At 36.9% G+C, this 11,175-nt stretch overlaps 1 pseudogene; it reads right to left on the bottom strand.

Moving 5' to 3' along the window:
- Positions 5,615-6,589, bottom strand: Vmn1r-ps61 (vomeronasal 1 receptor, pseudogene 61; annotated as a pseudogene).

Genomic DNA, 11,175 nt, shown 5'->3' with positions numbered 1-11,175 from the left:
GCTTCGTGAGTTCGTTACATATTTGTTATATTAGCCCTCTATTGGATGTCGGATTAGTGAAGTTTTTTCCCAATCTATAGGTTGCCCATTTGTACTATTGACTATGTCCTTTGTCTTACAGAAGATTTTCTGTTTTATAACATCCCATTTATCAATTCTTGATCTTACAGCCTGAGCTCTTAGGGTTCCATTTAGGAAATTTTGTCCTGTGCCAATGAGTTCGAGGCTCTTTCCTACTTTCTTTTCTATTAAATTCAGTGTATCTGGTTTAATGTTGAGGTCCTTGATCTACTTGAACTTGAGCTTTGTGCAACCTGACAAATACAGATCTATTTTCAGTTTTCTACATATTGTCAGCCAGTTAGATCAGCACCATTTATTTAAACTGCTTTCTTTTTTTCCATTGTATATTTTTGGCTTCTTTGTAAAAGATCAAGTGTTCATAAGTGTGTGGCTTTATTTCTGTGCCTACAATTCTATTCCATTGATCAACTATCTGTCTCTGTACCAACACCATGCAGTTTTTATCACTGTTGCTCTGTAGCACAGCTTGAGGTCAGGGATGGGGATTCCTTCAGAAGTTCTTTTATTGTTAAGAATTATTTTAGCCATCCTGGATATTTTGTTTTTCCATATATAATTGATAATTGTTTTTCCATGTCTTTAAAGAATTGTATTGGAATTTTTATGGGAATTTCATTGAATCTGTAGATTGCATTTGGTAGGATGGCCATTTTTACTGTCAATCCTACAAATCTATGTGCATGGGGTATCTCTTTGTGTTCTGTGGTCTTCTTTGATTTCTTTCTTTAAAGACTCAAAGTTCTTGTCATACATATTTTTCACATGTTTGGTAAGAGTTATTTGAAGATATTTTATACTATTTGTGACTGTTGTGAAGAGTGCTGTTTCCCTATTTTCTTTCTCAGCCCGTTTATCATTTGTATAAAGGAAGGCTAGTGATTGGTTTGAGTTAATTTTATATCTAGTCACTTTGCTGAAGATATCGGCTGTAAAAAATCCCTGGTAGAATTTTTAGGGTTGCTTATGTATACTATCACATAATCTGCATGCAGTGGTACATTGACTTCCCCTGTGCTAGTTTGTATTCCTTTGATCTCCTTATGTTGTCTTAATTCTCTAGCTAGAACTTCAAGTACTATATTGAATAGCTAAGGAGAGAGTGGGCATCCTTGTCTTATCCCTGATATTAGTGAGATTGCTTCAGGGATCTTTTCATTTGATTTGATATTGGCTGCTGGTTTGCTACATATTGCTCTTAATATGTTTAGGTATGTACCTTGAATTTCTGATCTCTCCAAAACTTTTAACATGAAGGGGTGTTGGATTTTGTCAAATGCTTTTTCAGCATCTAATGAGATGATTGTTTCAGGATTTTCCCTGTCCAATCACATTAGGTCAGTGAGAGGCTTGTGATTGGACAGGAGAAGGGAGGTGGAGGAGGAGTTGTGGAGACAGAGAAGTCTGAAGAGGGGAGGTGAACCAGGATGGAGGCTGAGGTGGTGTTATCAAAAGGTTAGAATAATTGTGTTAAAGCTTCATCATTATCATTCGACTCTGAAATTATTGTATTGGCATCTTGTAAATTGTGTTACTATTGACACATTAATCTGATTGGTTAATTAAGCATTATGAGTCTTGATTCTACAGGCTAATTAGGTTTTGAGATGGCTAACCAGGGGTGTGTGGGACTTTGCAAGAAATCTGGAGGAACTCAGGGGCCTGTCTGAGAGATGTCCTAGTGGGGGTGCCATGTGGCCTAGCAGGGCTGGCAAGTTGGTGGGCTGAGAGACTGAGCAAGTTAGATCACCTGGTGCAGGGGCTAGCTCTAGATATTTCCGACAACAGATGATTTTTTTAAAAGTGTGTTTCTATAGTGAATTACATTAATGGATTTTCATATATTGAACCAACATTGCATCCCTGCAATGAAGCCTACTTGATCTTGGTGAATGATAGTTTTGATGTATTCTTGGATTCGAATTGCTAGAATATTATTGAATCTTTTGCCATCGATATTCATAAAGAAAATTGGTCTGAAGTTCTCTTTCTTTGTTGGGTCATTGTGTGGTTTAGGTATCAGAATAATTGTGGCTTCATAGAATGAATTAGGTAGTGTTCCTTCTGTTTCTATTCTATTGAATAGTTTGAGGAGTGTTGGTACTCACTCTCATTTGAAAGTCTGGTTTATTTTTCACTCAAGCCACCTGGCCTTGAGTTTTGTATTTTTGTTTTTTTTCTTTGGAAGAATTTTAATGACTTCTATTATTTCTTTAGGGAGTATGGGCCAGTTTAGATAGTTTACCTGGTGTTGATTTAACTTTTGTACATGGTATCTATCTAGAAAATCCTCAATTTCGTCCAGATTTTCCAGTTTTGTTGAGTATAGGTGTATGTAGTAGTACCTGATGATCTTTTTTTTTAATTTGCTCAGATTCTGTTGTTATGTCTCCTTTTTCATTTCTGGTTTTGTTAATTTGGATATGGCCCCTCAGCCCTTTAATTAGTTTGGATAGGGTCTTTTTGGTTTTTTGTTTTTGTTTTTGTTTTTGTTTTTTATCTTGTTGATTTTCTCAAAGAACAAGCTTTGGGTTTTGTTGATTCTTTGTAAAGTTCTATTTGTTTCTATTTGGTTGATTTGAGCCCTGAGTTTGATTATTTCCTGTCATCTACTCCTCCTGGGTGTATTTCCTTCTTTTTATCTAGGGCTTTCAGGTGTGCTGTTAAGTTGCTAGTATAGAATCTCTCCAATTTCCTTACGAGGGCACTTAGTGCTATTAACTTTCCTCTTACCACTGCTTTCACTGTGTCTCATAAGTTTGGGTATGCTGTGTCATTATTTTCATTGAATTCCAGGAGGTCTCTAATTTGTTCCTTTATTTCTTCCCCGACCAAGTTATAATTGAGTAGAGAACTAGTTGTTCAGTTTCTATGGTTATGTGGGCTTGATGGGGGTTTGTTGTTGTTTGTGTTGTGTTGTGTTGTGTTGTGTTTGTCTTTTGGTTGTGCTTTTTGTTATTGAAGACCAGCCTTAGTCTGTGGTGATCTGATAGTCTGCATGGGATTATTTTAATCTTTTGTATCATTTGAAGCTTGATTTGTGACAGGTGATATGGCCAGTTTTGGAGAAGGTACCATGAGGTGCTGAGAAGAAGGTATATTCTTTTGTTTTAGGGTGAAATGTTCTGTATATGTCTGTTAAATCAATTTGGTTCATAACCTCTATTAGTTTCACAGTGTCTATGGTAAGTTCCTGTTTCAATGACTGGTCCACTGGTGAGAGTGTAGTGTTGAAGTCTCCCATTATTATTGTATGGATTTAAATGTGTATTTTGATATTTAGTAAAGTTTCTTTTATGAATATGGATGCTCTTGCATTTGGGGAATTAATATTCAGAATTAATATTCTCTTGTAGCTTTTTCCTTTGATGAATATGAAGTGTCCTTCCTTATCCTTTTTGATAACTTTTGGTTGAAAGTCTATTTTATTGGACATTAGGTTCGCAACTCCTGCTTGTTTCTTGGAACCATTTGCTTGCAAGACTTTTTTTTTGATATTCATCTTTACAGCATAAATAAGCAGTTACATATGACATAATAAATTCAGAATCCTAGTTACAATATCAACATGAGGACAAACCTTATTTAATCTAAGTACTAGACACATAAGCCTGGGAGCATATCTGGATTAATAGAGGTCATCTATTAGTTATAATACAAGTTACAAGAGGCTAACAGGACTATTGCTTTTATCTCATATACCAATAATATGTATAAAATAATTTTTAAAACATATTAGACAAAGGCCATCTAAAGTATTGATTGCAAATGTATAATTGAGTTATTTTTCTTTTTTTCATTTCTTTATTAGATATTTTCTTCATTTACATTTCAAATGCTATCCTGGAAGTCCCCTATACCCTCCCTCTGTCCTGCCCCCCTACCCACCCACTCCCACTTCTTGGCCCTGGCGTTCTTCTGTACTGGGGCATATAAAGTTTGCAAGACCAAGGGGCCTCTCTTTCCCAATGATGGCCCACTAGGCCATGGAAGACTTTTTTTTCCAGCCTTTTACTCTGAAGTAGTATCTGTCTTTGCTATTGAAGTATCTTCCTTGTATGCAACAAAATGCTGGATCCTGCTTGCTTACCAGTCTGTTAGCTTATGACTTTTTATTGGGGAGTTGAGTCAATTGATGTTGAAAGATAATAAATACATATGATTGTTAGTTCCTGTTATGTTTGTTGTTGTAGGTAGAATATAAGCCATGAAACTTAACAATTATAATTCCATACTGTCAGTTTGATATCCATACATTTGATTTTTAATTATAAGTCAATTTCTTTATAAGATTTCATATTTTGAGTGGTCAGAATGTCTGTGGATATCCAACATTAAATTGTATACTTAACCAAGAGTAGATACATACATACATCAATTGGCATGAAAATTCCAACACAGAATCAACAATGCATTTATATGTATGAATTTATATGTATGTTTGTAAACCTCCAACATTTATGCTCATGATATATTTAAGGATTTCATAAAACTATTTGCTATTAACCTGAGGGAAAATGTATTAGGGTGGCACAGAGGGGGGTAGGGGAAGGGTTAATTAACTTAAAGATGCTTGAAAAATGGATGTATAATATGAACATATGTATATGTTTGTATGTGTGTGTGCATGTATGTATGTGTGTTCATTTGGAGTTATTACCCCATCTCAGAAGTCACAGAAAAAGCCAAGTGTTAGGATGTCTATCCTTTATTTGTTAGTAAGAGTAACCATGAGATTACCCAAACTATACAGATTATGGCAATTGCTCTAGACTTGATGAAAAGATGTGCTAGTCAAACACACTAAATACTTTGTGCATAGAATGAGAGAAATCAAAGTTCATACTTACTAAGAAGCTTCATCCCTGCTGGATGGCTTTCATGTCACCTGAGATGCATATAGCATGATGGAAGAAGAAAGTCACCAGTATCATTAATCAGCTGTGATCACTCTGAACAACAGTCATGCCTGGTATAGTCAGATACTGACATGGGTAAACTGGTGGCACAACTATATTGGGGCAATCAGCAACTTTTTGGTTGAGTTTTGGAATTCTTCTACAGGAAGCCTGCTAGTGAATATCTACCCAGGAATATATGGATGAGGAATACACAGTGTCCTGTTATTATTTTGGTAAATGGATATAGTATAAAACAACACTTTAAAGGCATATATATTTACCTATAGAATATTGCAACACTAAACCAGAGATGTGTCTTTATGCTGTGAAGGTGGTTATCACACTGACCAAAGTCCAGAGAACAAGAGATTGTATAAAGATCTGTCACAAATGGGATATTTGCATCATCATCCTCTTTCCAAGGGCCAGATAACATCATGGAAAAGGGGGTGGAAAGATTGTAAGTGCCAGATATCAGAGATGATCAGAGAAAAATAGTATCTGCTGTTTATATGTGCACCACTGCACTCATGCACTCACAACTTGGTTGCCTATATAAAATTGGTACAAGATCAGGCCATCTTCTGCTACATATGCAGCTAGAGACATGAGCTCTGGGGGTACTGGTTAGTTCATATTGTTGTTCCACCGGTAGGGTTGCAGACCCCTTCAGCTCCTTGGGTATTTTCTCTAGCTCCTCCATGGGGGGGGGGCGGGGGGGCCTGTGTTCCATCCAAAAGATGTCTGTGAGCATCCACTTCTGTATTTGCCAGGCACTGGCATATTTCTATCAATGTAAATATATTTATTGGCCATGGCACTGGATATTTGGAGGAGGACATAATGACAGCCACAAAAGAAGAGAATGAGTAAGATGACAAATATGCACAGCAGGATGAGGGTAGTCTTAGTGGCTCTGTCTTCAGGTAAGACTTTCAGAAAGTGTTGAGCACTGTGAATATGTTTGACTTGTCTCTTATGACTGTAGAGGATATTAACCATGGAGATACTTGAGCAGGTCATGAGACACAGAACATCAGAGAAGCACGGTATGAACATATATAGTACAGTTTTCACATTGTCAGAAGCAAACAATGAGCAGTATGCATAGCTCAACCTGTTAGTCACATTTTCCTTGTAAGTGGGAACTGACACTCTTGCTGCAATCAAGATGTTTAGAACTAGGTGTAAAAGCCAACTAACTGAGCAGGAGGGACCAATTCAATTGTTGGCTCTGTATTTTACTTCGTCCACCTGGAATTGCCGGGTCTGATTATGACTGCTTGGAAACAACTCAATAGGCACATTGCATACAGGGACATCCCTCTTGTTACTCTTGAAATATACACGATCAATTTACATCCAATATCATCCAGAAAAAAATTAAATCCAATATATGACATTATCTGTGGAATGCCTCTTAAGATGATAGTCAAGCAGCTGGCAATAGTCAAGTGCTCTATAATCAGATCTTTGGATACTAAATGCTTTCCAGTGAACATCAAAATGATATAATAAAATAGTATTGAGGAATTGCCTAGGATTCCCACTATAATCTGGCAGAAGAGAAAAATTCCCATTGCAAAGTTTTCAGAAGGCATTTTCATTCCTATTAAAAAAGTAAATCAATTTATTATAGTGTGGAGACTTGGAAATGAATTAGGTGCAGGCATTATTACATAAAAGCTTAAATACAACTTTCCTCACCATACTTTATTTATTGAGCAGGAATTACAATGGCTTGGTATAAGGGGGAAAGGATACCCTGTATAGACTCTACAGGAACACAAAAGCTTATAGAGGCTCTAAAAATTAGTATTGGTCTCCTTTAACAAATTTAAAAAAAAATGTCAAAATCCAGTTGTTATGTTACTGAAAATCCTACATGTTGTGTCATCAACTATTGATAATCACAATCACAAATGCTGTAAAATGATCTGAGGACTTGAGAGAAAACAAAGGCACCCAGGAAATGATCATAGTAAGAGGATAAAGGAAGAGTAAAAGCATTCCATCCCAATGTCCTACTGAGTTTCAGCAGTTTTCAGGATGAATCTCTGGACAACAAAATCACTTCTTTCTTGAATGGTCGGTGTGACTCAGTGATCTGACCTTTTGTTCCTGAATGGCTTTGTGTACAATTACTATCTACCTGCAGAAGCAGATTATGTGTACATCTCCTCACTGTACACACACACACACACACACACACACACACACACTCACAAACTGTTAAATTACTTTAAGGCTGAAATGCAAAAACTCTCAGAGCAAAATGTTAGAAATTCAAGATGAAGTTTCTAACTATAGTAATACTAATAGCACAGGAAAGGAACCAAGAACTATCAACTGAAAGTGTATGACATTAAAAGATTTCTTCACATTAAAGGAAAGAACCTGCTAAGTGAAGGCTTAACCCACTGAATGGGAGAAAAGCATTGACATCTGTATCTCAATTAAGAACTTAAAATCTAGAATGTATAAAGGAAAATAAAGATGAAACAGGCAGTTAAAAGCATGAAAGAAACATACAAAACGAGATGGAGATAGTGGAAACAAGACTGAGAATGTGACAGATATAGAGAAAGAGAGGAGAAACAAAGTTAAGTGGAAAAGGGAAAGAAGGAAATGAGGTGACATCAGTGGTGAGACACAGCAGCAGCTTATGGGAAGAACAGGTTCACACAGTTTAGTGAGGATTGGAGGCAGCCAGCTCTGCACTAAATTAAAAACAGTCACAATTTCATCCAAGCCATTCAGGTGCCCACTTCTTAAACAATATCAGAGTTTCCTTTTTTAAATCTAGCCTAGATATCTTTATGTTTTAAATTCTCCCTTTCTTCCTTCTTAGCCTTCATACTTCCCTTCATTCAGCAGAGCTGTTGAAAGAAACTCTTAATAGAGATTTTAAGTACAACTGCAATTAAAGAGTTACTTGGCATGAATGTGAGATATTTCCAGGAGCACAAGTGTGGCTTGTCCAAACTCTGCTTTCTAATGTCTTTAGTTCTTACTACACTTATGCTCTGATCACTTACCTCGGTGCAGGATTACACCATTATGGTAGTGCTATCCATTAGAAGTGAATCTGCAAAACTAGCCAGACTCTCCCTCACTTAAAGATTCAGGATCTCCTGGTATTCTATCCCAGATGATTGGTCATTTTCAGTTCAACTCTAGAAACAGGATGACATCATCTCTATAAGAGTCTGAAATAACTTGTAAACACCTTGGCCCTAAGTCACTGTCAGAAAACAAAACAAAATGGCACACTAAGTGTGTAGCCAACTCCAAGAAGTAATTAGGAATCAGGATGAGAGCTTTTCTGATAGCCCTTGGAGCACAAAATGTATGGCAGAATGGCATGCTGAGATATAGGTGTTCATTAGTAAACAAACAAACAAACAAAAAAAAAGTATAAGCAAGTTGCATGGCCTTGGCCTGAAAGGCATTTCCCTATCACCCAGCCTCTCAGAGAGTTTCAACATCTCAAGAGTGTTTTGTCTCAAAGACACACAGGATAAGTGGCTGAAGGGCCTATTAACATATCAGAGAGGATGCTAACTTCTGTAATCTCACAGAATTGCAAGTACATTTTACAGAATTCTGGTTCCTCTCAGGACTTCTTGCCCCAGCACCCTAATCTTTGCTTCCCTTCCCCCTGGATCTCTTTGGTATGAAATTCATGAACTTTGTCTACCTACTGTTGGGCTCTTGATTTTTGTCAGGGTTCTCCTTCTATTGGTGCTTCTCATGGTACTTTGATTTTTTGTTTTTATTATTTATTTATTTTTTGTTTTTTTTGTTTAGTTTTGTTTTTTGTTTTTGTTTCATTCTTTGTTTGTTTAATTTCCTTGGCCCTCTTTCCTCTGTCTATCCTTCCTCTTGTTTGCTTCCACAGAACTCCCTCCTCCATGGCCTGGTACATTGTATCAGCAAGGTCAATGTACTACATTCTTTTGGTCCCATGGACTCTTACATATGCCTCTGTATGTTCTCACCTTCATATGTAAAACAAAAGCCTTCTGTTCAATAATACCTTAGTGTTGTCATGTTCACATGGGGTATAGGAAAAGGAAGACGTCATAGGTCTATGTGCATCAACTTTTTCAGGTTAAGGGTTTGAAATGATTGATCCATGTTGTGTGTTTCCCTCTTTGTTGACGTTCATGTTGTAGAGAATTCCACTGTATGTGTATAGAATAATTTATACACATTGGGTATAGAATCATGAAATGCTTTTAGCATGAACTATCCTGAAGGAGGTTGCTGTGAGTTTTGCTTTAATTGAATTCCAATGCACATAGGAATGCTTTTCAAAGAAGCAGCTTCTGTGAAGCATCACTACACATTGGGATTTGCCTTTTTTGATAAAACTTCAGAACATTTAAAAATGACTATAATTGTAGCAATGTTTCCAGTAGAAGTATCAGAGGGCTGCTCTTTGATGTAATGTCATTCATTTCATGCAGGCAGAATTTAACATTGATTTTTAATACATGTTTTGAAAAATAATATAATTCTATTTTCTCATGGCTGCTCCTAAAACATGAAGAAATGTGTATTTTTCTTTGTGATTTTTGTCCACAAAAAATATTTTTCCCAAAAAAATTTACTCTGGGGTTAAAGAGATAGAAGACAAGAACAACTCCTGTTTCTGTGGAGCACTCAGTTGAGTCCCCAGAACCAACTTGGTAGATAAGTCGTCCTAGGTGATCTCAAACCCACTTTGGGACTCGATGGCCACTACTCAGGCATGTGTTGCAGATACAGTTGGATGCACAAGATATTCATACACATTAAAGACAATATAAAAAAGCTATCTACCTTGTCACTGGATAGCTTCTTCCTTTTGAGTTCCATCAGCAATAACTCAGGATCCTGACAAATTCTAAATGATTAAACAGACAGAAATGTCTTCTTCCTGTTTGCTGAAACCTTTTGAGCACCTGCAGTAGAAAGACAGGGCATCAAGTAGAGGGATGGGATTGCGACCCCATAGTCAAAAACTCTGATCCAGAATTGTTCCTGTCTAAAAGAACTGAAGGGACAAAAAAGGAGGAGAGCCTAAGGGAAAGGAGGTTCAGTGACCGGCCCAAATTGAAATCCAGTTCAGGGGGAGGCCCCAAACCTGACACTATTACTGATGCTATGGTGTGCTTAAAAACAGGAGCCTAGCATGACTGCCCTCTCAAAGGCCCAAAAAGCAGATAAAAGAGTCAGATGCAGATACTTGCACCTAACCAATGGACAGAAGCCAAGGAACCATGTGGTGGAATTCTGGAAAAGCTGGAAGAAGTTGAGGAGAAGGGTGACCCTATTGGAAGACTAGCAGTCTTAACTAATGTGGACCCCTGAGATCTCTCAGAAACTGAGACACCAAACCAGGCAGCATACACCAGCTTATATGAGGCCCGCAACACATATATAGCAGAGGACTGCCTAGTAAGGACTCAGTGAGAGAAGATGTACCTAACCCTAAGAGACTTGAGGCCCTAGAGAGTGGGGGCATCTGGTAGAGTGTGGGTGTGGGTCTGGGAACATCCTCTTGTACATTGAAAGGGCAACGGGGGGTGGGAGGGGAGGAGGTATGGGATGAGGAACAGTCAGAGGGCAGACCAGGGAGGGAGATAAAGTTTGGACGGTAAAAAAGATTGAAGAATAAAAAAAGAAGAAAATGAAGAAAAAAGGGAAGGACTTAGATTACAATGTTTTTTTTTAGGTGAAATTATTTTCCAATCATAGACCTTATTTGGATATATTCTAATAATCTACTATTAACCTCTAAGTGTTTGGTGAATGTTAGAACAGAAGTTCTCAAATCATAATTTACATAAGAATTTCTTGTTGCATCATAGATACATACATGTGAATGTTATTTAGCTTGGCAGCTGACTTTGTATTTATAATAAGACTTTTGGTGTTGCAAGTTTTAGAAAAAGGAAGATAATAACACAAATGAATTTAATAAAACCTGTTATAAAATTTCTAAAGACGTGCACACTAGAAAAATATTAGACAGTCATGATAATTTTCTTGAAGTAAAAATGGTCAACAACATAGTAAATACAAACAGCATAGGAAGAATATGACACAAAGGTTCTAATAAGCTCAATAAAATGTTATGGGCTAAAAAACAAAAAGAGCACTTCATGTAGATACTACTAAAGAATTAAAAAAAAAAACTATTGTC

Source organism: Mus musculus, chromosome 7, assembly GCF_000001635.26.
Source record: "Mus musculus strain C57BL/6J chromosome 7, GRCm38.p6 C57BL/6J".
NCBI lineage: Eukaryota > Metazoa > Chordata > Mammalia > Rodentia > Muridae > Mus > Mus musculus.
Note: the sequence above shows the minus strand (reverse complement) of the source record. Positions and strands in the feature narration are given on the sequence as shown.